Genomic DNA, 12,678 nt, shown 5'->3' on the forward strand with positions numbered 1-12,678 from the left:
TGGTGGGTGAGGTGATTCCTCATTAGAAAATTTACTTTTTAAAATTTAAAAAACTAACCTGTAGCTTTAAATATAATTAATCCTTAAGTGATAATAAGCACAGCTATAACCACGCTGAGAATGTTTTGGATTAGACAGCCTTATCCCATCTAATTGTAATTGCTATGAATCCCATGCACTTTATCATAACCCATGTGTGCAATGCAATAATTATAGACAAAAATTGTTACCTCCAAGTACACTTGAGATAATTGCTCAAAAGTAAGGAAACTCAGACAAGATTCCTATGGTGAAGCAAGCCCGCAGATGGACCAGGGCTGCTCACTGAGCTACAGTGACTCACCCCTCCAGCAAAACCTGCAGTGACTCAACCCTCAGGCATGCTGCATGCTACTCAGGTCAAAGCCTGAGTCAGATGACCCAGGGCACAGATATTTCACCCTAACCACCAGAGCCACAAGTTAGTCTGTGAAACAGCTCCACTCAGCTAGGAACCCTCCTGCTACCTCACGGTGTTCCAGATTCCCTAGACTTCCAGTCTGCCCTTGATCCTGTCCCTGTTTCTACCCCAGCCCTGGCTGAGTCTTGTTCCAACCTGCTTCAGCCTCCTCTGTACCCTGTTCTGACTCTGCTCCCACCCTATTTGTGACTAGTTCCAGTCCTGCACCTCTTTCTTGACCCTCCAGACCCTTGGACCAACTCCAACCTGGCTTCAACTTTCAGCCTGCATCCAGACTCTTGACTATAATCCTGATTTGGCTTGTCTACGGACTCTGACCAGGGTTCTGACTCACAGCTTGTCTCCAGACCCTGGTTTCAGCACTGTGCTCAGCTTGGTCCTGACTCTGTCTGGCCTCAGCCACCGCTCCAACTGCCAGACTGACCACCTAGAACACAGAGCCTGACACCCACAGAACCTTTCATTCTGCTTCCTTGAAGGTATACGTTACCATAGTTGATATATTGAACAGTTTAGATAGTTCACAGTAATATCAGGGTACAAAATATATTGGAAGGACAGAATAGGTCTTACTGGTGGGGGAGTGGCACTATATATGAAAAAGCATCGTGTCAAATGAAGTAAAAATCTTAAATAAACCAAACTGTACCATAGAATCTCTATGGATAGTAATTCCATGCTCGAATAATAAGAATATAGCAGTAGGGATACATTACTGACCACCTGACCAGGACGGTGATAGTGACTGAAATGCTCAGGGAGATTAGAGAGGCTATAAAAATAAAAAACTCAGTAATAATACGGGATTTCAACTACCCCCATATTGACAAGTCACCTCAGGATGGGATGCAGAGATAAAGTTTCTTGACACCTTAAATGACTGCTTCTTGGTGCAGCTAGTCCTGAACCCACAAGAGGAGAGGCAATTCTTGATTTAGGCCTAAGTGGAGCACAGGATCTGGTCTATGAGGTGAATATAGCTGGTAATAGTGACCATAACATAGTAAAATTTAACATCCCTCTATGGGGGAGAACATCAAAGCAGCCCATTATGGTAGCATTTAATTTCAGAAAGGGGAACTACACAAAAATGAGGAAGTTGGTTAAACAGAAATTAAAAGATACAGTGTCAAAAATGAAATCCCTGCAAGTTGTATGAAAACTTTTTAAAGACACCATAATTTAATGTTTAGTAACTCGTCAAGGGTTAACATGTTATTGTTAATGTAGCCTCACACTCTATAAGGCAGCACGAATGGAGGGAGGGGAGACAGCATGGCAGAGAGCGACAGAGACACTGTGTGTGTGTGTGTTTGTGTGTGACAAGCATTGCCCCTTTAAGTACCCTGACCCCACTGTAAGTACATTGCCTTTTTAAGTAGAGCAGCAAGTTGAGACAGCAGCTGCTGCCAGCAAGCTCCCTCCGTCCTGAGCCCTGTCATGTCTCCCCCTGCTCTGTGGAGATAAGGTGCAGGGGGATAGGGAGGGGGACGCCCTGACATTAGCACCCCTCTTCCCCCGCCCAGCAAGCAGGAGGCTCCCGGGAGCAGCTCCAAGACAGAGGGCAGGAGCAGTAAACAGCAGTGTGGGGAGGGACAGCTGACCTGCCAGCAATTGATAACCTGCTGGGCAGCTGCCACACAGGGAACTTAGGGGAGTGGGGAGCTGCCGGTCCACCCTGGTTCCCTACCAGCTAGCTCCAACCGGCTGCTCTTTCTGCAAGCAGTGCACAAAGCAGGCGGCTGCCAAACAACGTTATAAGGGAACATTGTGCAACTTTAAACGAGCATGTTCCCTAATTGATCAGCAACATAACAACGTTAACCAGGACGACTTTAAGTGAGGAGTTACTGCATACCCCAAATTAAAAAACATAGTAAGAAAACCAAAAAAGTGCCACTATAGCTAAACAACAAAGTAAAAGAAGCAGGTACAGGCAAAAGGGCATCCTTTAAAAAGGAAGTTCAATCCTATTAAGAAAAATAGAAAGGAGCACAACCTCTGGCAAGTGAAGTGTAAAAATATAATTAGGACGGCCAAAAGAATTAGAAGAACAGCTAGCCAAAGACTCGAAAAGTAACAGCAAAAAAAATGTTAACTACATCAGAAGCAGGAAGCCTGCGAAACAACTAGTAGGACCACTGGACAACTGAGATGCTAAAGGATAAGGCCATTGTGGAGAAACTAAATGAATTATTTGCCTGAGTCTTCATAGCTGAGGGTGTGAGTAAGATTCCCAAATCTGAGCCATTCTTTTTAAATTATAAATCTGAGGAATTGTTCCAGATTGAGGTGTCAATAGAGGAAATTTTGAAACAAATTGATAAATTAAACAGCAGTAAGTCACCAGGACCAGATGCATCCGATGAAGTGAGCTGTAGCTCACGAAAGCTTATGCTCAAATAAATTTGTTAGTCTCTAAGGTGCCGCAAGTACTCCTTTTCTTTTTGAGAATACAGACTAACACGGCTGCTACCCTGATAACTGTGGTATGTAACCTATCATTTAAATCCGCTTCTGTACTAGACGACTGGAGGATAGCTAATGTGACACCCATGGGCAGCAGGTGAATGCGCCCTTGGGAGAGGCTAGGCCCCAGCCCCACCCCTTCTGCCCCCACACACCTCCATGGGCCCCTAGCCCCAGCACTGGGTGGACAGGCAGGCGGCATGGTCAGGGAGCCCGCAACCACAGCACTGGGCAGGGAGGCGGCGTGGCTGGAGCACCCTCAGCCTCGGAGCACTAGGTGGCCAGTGCAGTCTGAGTGCCAGGATGTTGGGCAGTGCAGCACGGCGTGGCCCCAGCCTGGGGGTCTTGTGCGCACTGCGGCATCCAGCCTGCCTGCCTCAGCCTCTGAGCCACAAAGAGAACAGCAGCCGGCAGGAGGGGGTCTGGTGGTGGAGCGTGGGCAGGGCCACCCCAGGCTGTTTGGGGAGGCTCAGACTTTCCCTGTCCAAGATGCCCACCACCCATGGTGATGCAGAAGCGATCCCGGCAGTTACAGGCCAGTAAGCCTAACTTTAGTACCAGGTAAATTGGTTGAAACTATACTAAAGAACAGAATTATCAGACACATTAAATAGTAGTGTCCCCCAAGGGTATGTACTGGGACCAGTACTGTTCAATATATTCATAAATTATCTGGAAAAAGGGTTAAACAGTGAAGTAGCTAAATTTGCAGATGATACAAAACTTCTCAAGATAGTTAAGGCCAAAAGCAGACTGTGAAGAGTTCTCACACAAACTGGGTGACTGGGCAACAAAATGGCAGATGAAATTAAATGTAGATAAATACAAAGTAATGCACATTGGAAAACATAATCCCAACTGTACATATGAAACGATAGGGTCTAAATTAGCCATTACCACTCAAGGAAGAGATCTTGGAATCATTGTGGATAGTTCTGTAAAAACATCCACACAATGTGCAGCAGCAGTCAAAAAAGCTAACAGTGTTGGGAATCATTAGGAAAGAGAGAGATAATAAGATAGAAAATATCATATTGCCTTTATATAAAGCCATGGTATGCCCACATCTTGAATGCTGCGTGCAGATGTGGTCACCCCATCTCAAAAAAAGATATATTGGAATCGGAAAAGGTTCAGAAAAGGGCGACAAAAATTATTAGGCGTATAGAATGGCTGCCATATGAGGAGAGATTAATGAGACTGGGATTTTTCAGCTTGGAAAAGAGACGACTAAGGGGGGATAAGATAGAGGTCTATAAAATCATGACTGGTGTGGAGAAAGTAAATAAGGAAGTGTTATTTACTCCTTCTCATAACACAAGAATTAGAGGTCGCCAAATGAAATTGATAGGCAGCACGTCTAAAACAAACAAAAGGAAGTATTTCTTCACACAATGCACAATCGACCTGTGGAACTCTTTGCCAGAGGAAGTTGTGAAGGCCAAGACTATGACAAGGTTCAAAAAAGAACTAGATAAGTTCATGGAGGATAGGTCCATCAATGGCTATTAGCCAGAATGGGCAGGGATGCAAAACCATGCTCTGAAGTGTCCCTAGCCTCTGTTTGCCAGAAGCTGGGAATGGGCGAAAGGGGATGGACCACTTGATGATTACCTGTTTTGTTCATTCCCTCTGAAGCACCTGGCATTGGCCACTGTCGGAAGACAGGATACTGGACCATTGGTCTGACACAGTATGGGCATTCTTATGTTCTTATAATGGGCACATTAGTCCCCTAATAATAAATCACCAAATCCCTTGTTGAGGTTAACTTTTGGGTTGCCAGATGCCATTTGTGACATTTGGAACCTATGAATTTTTGATCCATGACTCAGGTGAAACATCTTCTCTGATGAATCCAAATCTCTTCCTCTGGAGTCAATATACAAAATCTGGCTCTGTTCAGAAGACCACACTCTTTATTTCATGTAATTGTCCTTTCTACTAACTCACTATTGGCCTGATCCAAAGCCCTTTGCAGTCAATGCGAATCTTTCCATTGATCTCAATGAATTTTGGATCACATTCTGTGTTTGGAACCCCTTTCACTCATAAAGCTGCTGGAAGCAGCATGTTTGACAACCCAATGACTCACTTAAAATCTGCATTTAAGGAAAATATTCCACAGAAAGATTCCAGCTTCAATGGAAAAAGAAAATGAAAGGGAATATGGTTCTGTCCCAGCTGTTGATGAAAGGACACCAGGTCCTCCAGACTGGTATAAAATGCACAGAACATTAGATGCATATTGTTTACCTTTTCATAAATGACTGCTCTGAAATGCCATCGTTTGTGGTTTCTTTAGTAATCTTTCCTGGTAAGTATTTATGGGAAAGGGTCCAATATGAATAAACTGTAGTTCAGTTAGTGGAATTCTCATTACTTGATATGTACAAAATAACTTTAAACATTGTTATCAGCCAAAGAAATTATGGGCAAATGCAACTTCAGGCAATTAAAATCTGCAGTATTACACAGTTTCAGATAATAGATAAGCAGCTGTATTTCTGCAATCATATTTTTCATAATCATTTATATGGAAAACAGGCATAAGTCTCTTAACCATCATTAGCTCTGCATTGAAATATACAGCCTCTGTCTTGAAAGAAGTTGTTCATGGTCAGCAAAGTTAAACGTCAAAAATAAAGTTCCAGAGAGATTATTTTTGTTCTCAACAACATCATGAAGGTTTTCCATTCAGAAGCTGTTTTTTGCAGAGTAGCTAACCTCTCTTCAATGTTACATCTTGATTTTTAAAGTTGTGACACAGAATCAGCTAAGTTCATAATTCTTCTCTCATTTTTTACATTGCTAGAGAAAATTTGACATATGGACAGTTCCTGTGATGGAGTGTTCTTTACTCAAGAAAATGGGGACAAAACCCAACTGGAGTATGTTTAAAGAATACAGTACTCCATGAGTAGTCCAACTGAAGTCAGTGGGCCCACTTGCGGAATGAGGTGTTCATCAATGTTAGTAAGCGAGTAGAATCTGGTCCAGAGAGAACAAAGAAAGATAAATCATCCAAATACATTATTTTGAGTATTTTTGCTCCTATACATTAGGTACCTACACAATTTCACAGGGAAAGGCTAGCTTTTAAAATAACTTCCTCTACACCGTAGATAAGAGGAATCTGAGAGCAAAGAAAGACTTTATTAAAAAAACAGAGGAAAATGAACCCTAACAATAGATATTCTTTACAGAAAATGTGCTGGACTAGCATGTATGTTCCATTACACACGGGATTCTGTGATTTTGAGTCAACTAGTCCAGACTGGAATAACAATAAGAGTAGTGTACAGCAATAATTGCTTTCTGAGACACTAATTGGAACAAATTGCCCCCCCCCCCGGGGCGGGGGGGGGGAATTAAAAACAAAAGGACACAACTTGACATGATCTTTGTACTACGGAATCAGTTTACAACAATGAGATCGTACTCCGAGTGGGCTGATTCTACTGTGAAGTTTGAAGCAATGTTGAAATCTAGTAATTACCAGCAGGTGCCATTATGGAACCCATTTAGAAAGAGAAAAGGGGACAAGGAGAATAAAACGTGCTTGTAAGGACTTGTATTGTTTTCTAAGATTTCATGATCAGAGAGAGAAAATAAAACTTTAATTTCCTTGTTTAATCCAATGATGATAAATGTGACATAATGATGGGTTATCATCTCATGTAAGAAATATGCAATAGCAAAGCAAAGTTTTGGCTGCATATGCTTCCTGGAGCTATTTATACCAAGAAAATTCAATGCATTAAAAACAATTTACAACTTCTCCCCTAACCACTGTCCAATCACAGAATGACTTTCATTAAACAAACAAGTGCATCTTCCTCTGGAACTATTCTGAAGTATAGAAGTGCACAAAATGTGACTTCTGGGCCAAAAGCAATTCTAAAATAATCACCCTCCTATTTAATATGCAAAAACAGCCTATGAAGACTACAGATCCTGCTTTTTCCTACAAATAAATGCACCTGCAGTTTCTCAGCCTGACCTCAGTTGGTGCCAGATCTGGGGGCCTTAGTCTGCTTAGTTTCAATTTCAATTTTTTAAAATCCCTTTGAAAAATTCCATGTTCACTGGAACGTATACACTAGGCCAATCTATTTTCTAGGAAGACAAACTATAGTCACGGCTCATTTTCCAGGGTGTTTCTTGAATGTATTCAGCATTCCAGTCTCCTTGACATTTCTCCCAGTTTTTGAGTCTGTCAAGTTTCCATTTAATTTTTTTCTTTTCTCTCATCCTTCTTCATGGCAGTGTCATTCTGGCCCACCTCCTGATCAGTCACTCATTCGTCTAATGAGATCACCTCCTTTTTAAGCTCAGAGACATAAGCCTTCCTTTTCAGATCTATTTTTACTTTACAATTTTTTTAAAAGTCTGACATGGTTGAAGATCTCATTTCCTTTTCTTCTTCCTTTGCTGAGTTTTACAGTAGTTAACTCAGACGCTATTTGAGCATTGGCCATGTTCTGCTGACGATGATTTGGCTATATATTCAAGGCCTTACTATAAACAGTTCTGTTCTTCTTCTGTTCACAGGAAGTGCATGTGGGCTGTATTTTTGCCTTGCTGAGCATATACACAGAGATGGACTGAGATAGCTCAGCTTTGGATTTTTCAAAACTCGGGCATTCTGTTGTGCCTTTCAATGGCATAACCAAATCCGACTTTGGATATGTGGCATATAGTAATATAGAGTATTTTACACTTCCCTAATTTCTCCATTCTTCTATAATATTATCAGGATAAAAATAACATTCTTCTTTCCCTTTTTAATAATTATTGCTCAGCTTCTAGGACTACAATGGAAATAAAGTTAAAATCACGTACATCCTAGGCTCAAAATCACAAATGCAGGTAACAGATGCATACTTCTAGCTGGCCCCAACTATTGCTAAATTCAGATAGGACATCTGAGACCTTAATACAATTGGGATACAGAACTGAAACATGGTTAAATTGCCTACCTTACAAGGATGGCATGCAGTTTAGTTTTGGGACCTAAATAAAGATGACTGGCCATCAGCATAAACAGTACCTTTACATGTTAATTATCGGAAGGAGGAATTCACTGGTTCGTTGTCACTGTCATTTGACATTGCTAAATTCACTGTTCTAGCAACATTGCATATACTAAGCATCAGTTCACAGAAGCAAGAAGAAAATGCTTATAGAAGTTTCCCATGAGCCATCTGGGCATGGGACCTTGTATGACATTACTGACATGAACTGTGACTGTATAAATCATTGTTGCACCCAAGGTCCTATAGTTGCACCAAACCTTGTACAAGGGAGGTCAAGTAAGGTGTCTATGAAAAGGTTGTAATTTGTTGGTTATGATTATGCTGTTTGTATGTGTGTATCATTTTTGTATTTAAAGTTATAAGTATTGGCTCTATACTGTCTGTATTTCAAACTTGTGCTATGCTTCTGGGTGACACCCCAGACAGTTTGGCATCAGCACTGCCTAGCCTGCTTGATGGCCCATTAAGGACCATCAGCTATACAACTGACCCCTTAAGAGAAGGCAGATACACTTTATGACTCAGCAAGGCATGCAGAGACATGCCTATGGAGAGAACCCTAAAGGCTTTCAAGCCATGTGGTGTGCAGCTTGTGTTTGAAACAAAGGAAGCACAGGCCACATGGCAAGAGACTATAAAAGGCAGCTGCATCTTCTCCATCTTGTCTTCAATCCTGCTTCTTACCTCTGGAGGAACTTTGCTATAAACTAAATCTCTGAACGATGGACTGAATGACCCATCCAGGCTGTGGATGTATTTCAGAGACTTACTTAAGCCAGCAGTTTATTCCATCACTGCTACAAGCCTGAACGAAGAACTTTGCCATTACTGTATATAATTAATCCCATTTATCCAATTTTAACTTTCATCTATATTTCTTTCTTTTTACGAATAAACCTTTAGATTTTAGGTTCTAAACGATTGGCAACAGCGTGATTTCTGGGTAAGATCTAACTGGTATATTGACCTGGGTCTGGGGTTCAGTCCTTTGGGATCAGGAGAACTTCTTTTCTTTTACTGGGGTATTGGTTTTCATAACCATTCATTCCCATAAGGAGTGGCGCTGGTGGTGATACTGCGAAACTGGAGTGTCTGAGGGAATTGCTTGTATGACCTCTGGTTAGCCAGTGGGATGAAACTGAAGTCCTCTCTGTTTGGCTGGTTTGGTGTGCCTTAGTAGTGAAGAAACCCCAGTCTTAGGCTGTGACAGCCCTGTTCTAAGCAATTTGTCCTGAATTAATACTTTCAGTAGTGTCCCGCCAAAGGCTGCTTTATTACACCTTGCCAGCTCGCAGTTCTTTGATCATGTCAACTAACTTCTTGATATATAGAGCAAAACGTAGCATTTTAAGGGTATGTCTACACTGGAAGTTTTTTCGCCAAGGGCTTTGTCACTGATAAAAAAGCACTTAAAGAAAACCGCTGTTGTGTGTTCATATTGTCTTCCATTGGCGACATAGTGTGTTCACACTTATGGCACTTGCATCGCCAATGAGAATAGTACACTGTGGGTAGCTATCCCACAGTGCAGCTCTCCCCCCTCTTCCTCTAGGACTTGTGGGAAGATGGAGGGGATCACAGCACATCATGGGTCCAGGCTCAATGCCCTGTGATGCACTGCTTTCTGTCCCACCATTCCATATGCTTCCGTCTTCAGTTCATGGCATTTTTCAAAGTCCCTTGTTTTCTGCTTTCCCTGCCACATCTATATGCAGGAATGGATCCTGCACTGCTCTCCACTGCTCTGCTAGCTCTCCGTAGCACATCACGAGTGGCAGTGGAATTATTCTTGAAGTTACAAAGGCAATGGCAGGCACAGTTGCCTGACATGATGTCCAACATGGAAAGCAGTAATATTAGATTGCTTTTGGCATTCATGGAGGGGCTGAACACAGTAGAATGTTGTTTTTGGGCTCGGGAAAGTAGCACAGAGTGGTGGGATTGCATCGTTATGCAAGTCTGGGATGACAAGCAGTGGCTGAAGAACTTTTGGATGAAGAAAGCCACCTTCCTGGAACTGTATGCTGAGCTCGCCCCAGCCCTGCAGCACCAGGAGACCCAAATGAGAGTTGCTATCTCAGTGGAGAAGCGCGGGGCAATCGCAGTATGGAAGCTGGCAACTCCAGACTGCTACCGGTTGATCGCCAAACAGTGGGGAAGTTGATCGTTGGGGCTGCGTTAACGCAAGTGTGTAAGGCCATTAATTGCATCCTGCTGCGAAAGACCATGACTCTTGGCAATGTGTGCGTGAAATTGTAGATGGCTTTGCAGAAATGGGTTTCCCTAACTGTGGAGGAGGCGATAAACTGCGCACACATTCCAATTCTGGCACCGGACCACAGGCGCACCATTTCAGATTTTGATGGGGGGAGCAACTTTAACCATGATTCCCGGGGCTATTGTCTACTGAATCAATAGTCCACAGTCACTTAAAAACTAGCTCCAAAATAGCCCAATCTATTTATTTAATTTTTTTTATTAACTGTCTGTACCTTTAAAAAGAATCACCATCTACAGTATAATTAAATTATGGATGTTAGCAGCGCAGATCTATAACAAACAAATTTTGGCAGCTAAATCTTACAAATTGTTCATATTGGCTTAGGTTTATGTTCACTGAAGAGATTATACATATAGTTATGATAAATACAAAGGATTAAGTTGGAAGGAGGTTTCTGGTGTGTTACTATAAGGATCTGATAGAGTAAACATCACGTCCATGAAATTCACTGATTGTACTCAAGTCTGTGAGACTCTGCCACCCTCAGAAATGTTAAAGAGTAAGTACAACAGGAGATAAGAATATTTTCCAGATGGAAGAGGAGATTCAGCAGAAATCTGCAAAATGGCTGCTTGAGGGTAGCAGTCAAGAGGCAGCCGCTCCTCAAAAGGTATCTGGGAAAAAGGTCCTAGAAAAGTGCAGCCCCACTCTGGGGAGATTTGGTAAAATCCAGGCATTCACAGAGGAATCGGTGTTTCCGTGTCACAGCCTATGGACCTGACCCAAAGTCTACTGTTGGCAAAGGAAAGACTCCCACAGACAAGTGGGATTAAATGGCAGAAAAAATGGCCACATTGGGATACTGCGATTCACTACAAAATTAGAGAGTTGGAAAAAATAGGAAGTTTTAAGTGTAATTTAAACAATATTTGTGGTGGTGGTGCAGTTTATGCCTGTTTCTTCACAGCAGGGAAAGGTTTTTCTATTCTGCAGCACTGCTCTTGCAGCCTGGCTGTGCTTTGCTTTCTCCATTTCTCTAGTGTAGACAATGAAAAAAATCAGTTCTACAACTTTTAATTCATTTTACATTCAATGACCTAGTGCTCCAATGTTTGGGTTTCAAACAATGCCTGGTCATCTTGGTCTAAGAACTATTTTCAGTCAGATACAGAACCTTTTGTGTAGTCTAGGGTTTTATAACAGCTGTTTTTTATAATAAGATATAGATGCTGGAACTAGGGGTGCTGAGGGTGCAGCACCCTCTGGCTTGAACTGGTTTCCATCAAATACAGTGCCATTACAGTGGTTGCATGATCTCTAGATTATTCTTGGGCATTATATTTTTGGAGATCTTTCTAATTCATCATGAAAGATTTTCTGATTGTGTTGTAACTTGATCTTTCACCATTGGCATAAATGAGCTGATGCTAAACTGCAGGGGTTAAGATGAACATTTAAAGTTTGTCAAAGGGGAAAGTAGTATTACAGAGAAAGTATGTGCATTAATTAACAAATGAAGGGACGATCAAATTAACGATGGCTCAAAAGTAGATGAGCTACCAAACTTTAAAAAAAATCTCTTAAAGTCAATATATAGAGTGTAATTAAATGAAGGATGTTAGCAGCTTGGATCTATAATAAATTTTGGATTACTAATTGTTCAGATTGGTTTGGGCTTATGTGCACTGTAGGGTTTTTACAAATAGTTTTGATAAATACAAAGGATTAAGTTGGAAGGATTTGAGACACTAAACATCACTTCAATTAAATTCATGCATAGTACTCAATTTTGTGAGACTCTGCCACCCTCAGAAATATTAAAGAATAAGTAAACAGGAGCTAAGATTACTTACCAGTTGGATGAGAAGGAGATAAAGCACAGCAGACACTCAGCTATAAAATGGCTGCTTAAGGGTAGTAGTTGCTTGTATCTGCACATGTAAAGGAGCAGCAGCTCCTCAAAAGGTGTTCTGGGAAAACGGTCCTAGAAAAATGCAACCCTGGGGAGATTTGGTAAGGTCAAGGCATTCACAGAGGAATCTGCATTTGTGTGTAACAGCCTTGTCATAAATATAAAGGGAAGGGTAAACCCCTTTGAAATCCCTCCTGGCCAGGGGAAAGCTCCTCTCACCTGTAAAGGGTTAAGAAGCTAAAGGTAACCTCGCTGGCACCTGACCAAAATGACCAATGAGGAGACAAGATACTTTCAAAAGCTGGGAGGAGGGAGAGAAACAAAGGGTCTGTGTCTGTCTGTATGCTGGTCTTGGCCAGGGACAGAACAGGAATGGAGTCGTAGAACTTTTAGTAAGTAATCTAGCTAGGTATGTGTTAGATTATGATTTCTTTAAATGGCTGAGAAAAGAATTGTGCTGAATAGAATAACTATTTCTGTCTGTGTATCTTTTTTGTAACTTAAGGTTTTGCCTAGAGGGGTTCTCTATGTTTTTGAATCTAATTACCCTGTAAGATATCTACCATCCTGATGTTAC

At 41.7% G+C, this 12,678-nt stretch overlaps 1 long non-coding RNA gene across 1 annotated transcript in view; it reads right to left on the reverse strand.

Annotated features, from left to right (window-relative positions):
• The window catches only part of LOC142070584 (uncharacterized), a 96,386-nt gene extending 83,976 nt beyond the window's left edge, over nucleotides 1–12,410 (reverse strand). Inside the window, exon 1 of the long non-coding RNA XR_012666454.1 lies at nucleotides 12,043–12,410. This is a non-coding gene — a long non-coding RNA (uncharacterized LOC142070584). The remainder of the gene's footprint in view (nucleotides 1–12,042) is intronic.
• Between the last annotated feature and the right edge of the window lie 268 nt (nucleotides 12,411–12,678).

Source organism: Caretta caretta, chromosome 1, assembly GCF_965140235.1.
Source record: "Caretta caretta isolate rCarCar2 chromosome 1, rCarCar1.hap1, whole genome shotgun sequence".
NCBI classification, from domain to species: domain Eukaryota; kingdom Metazoa; phylum Chordata; order Testudines; family Cheloniidae; genus Caretta; species Caretta caretta.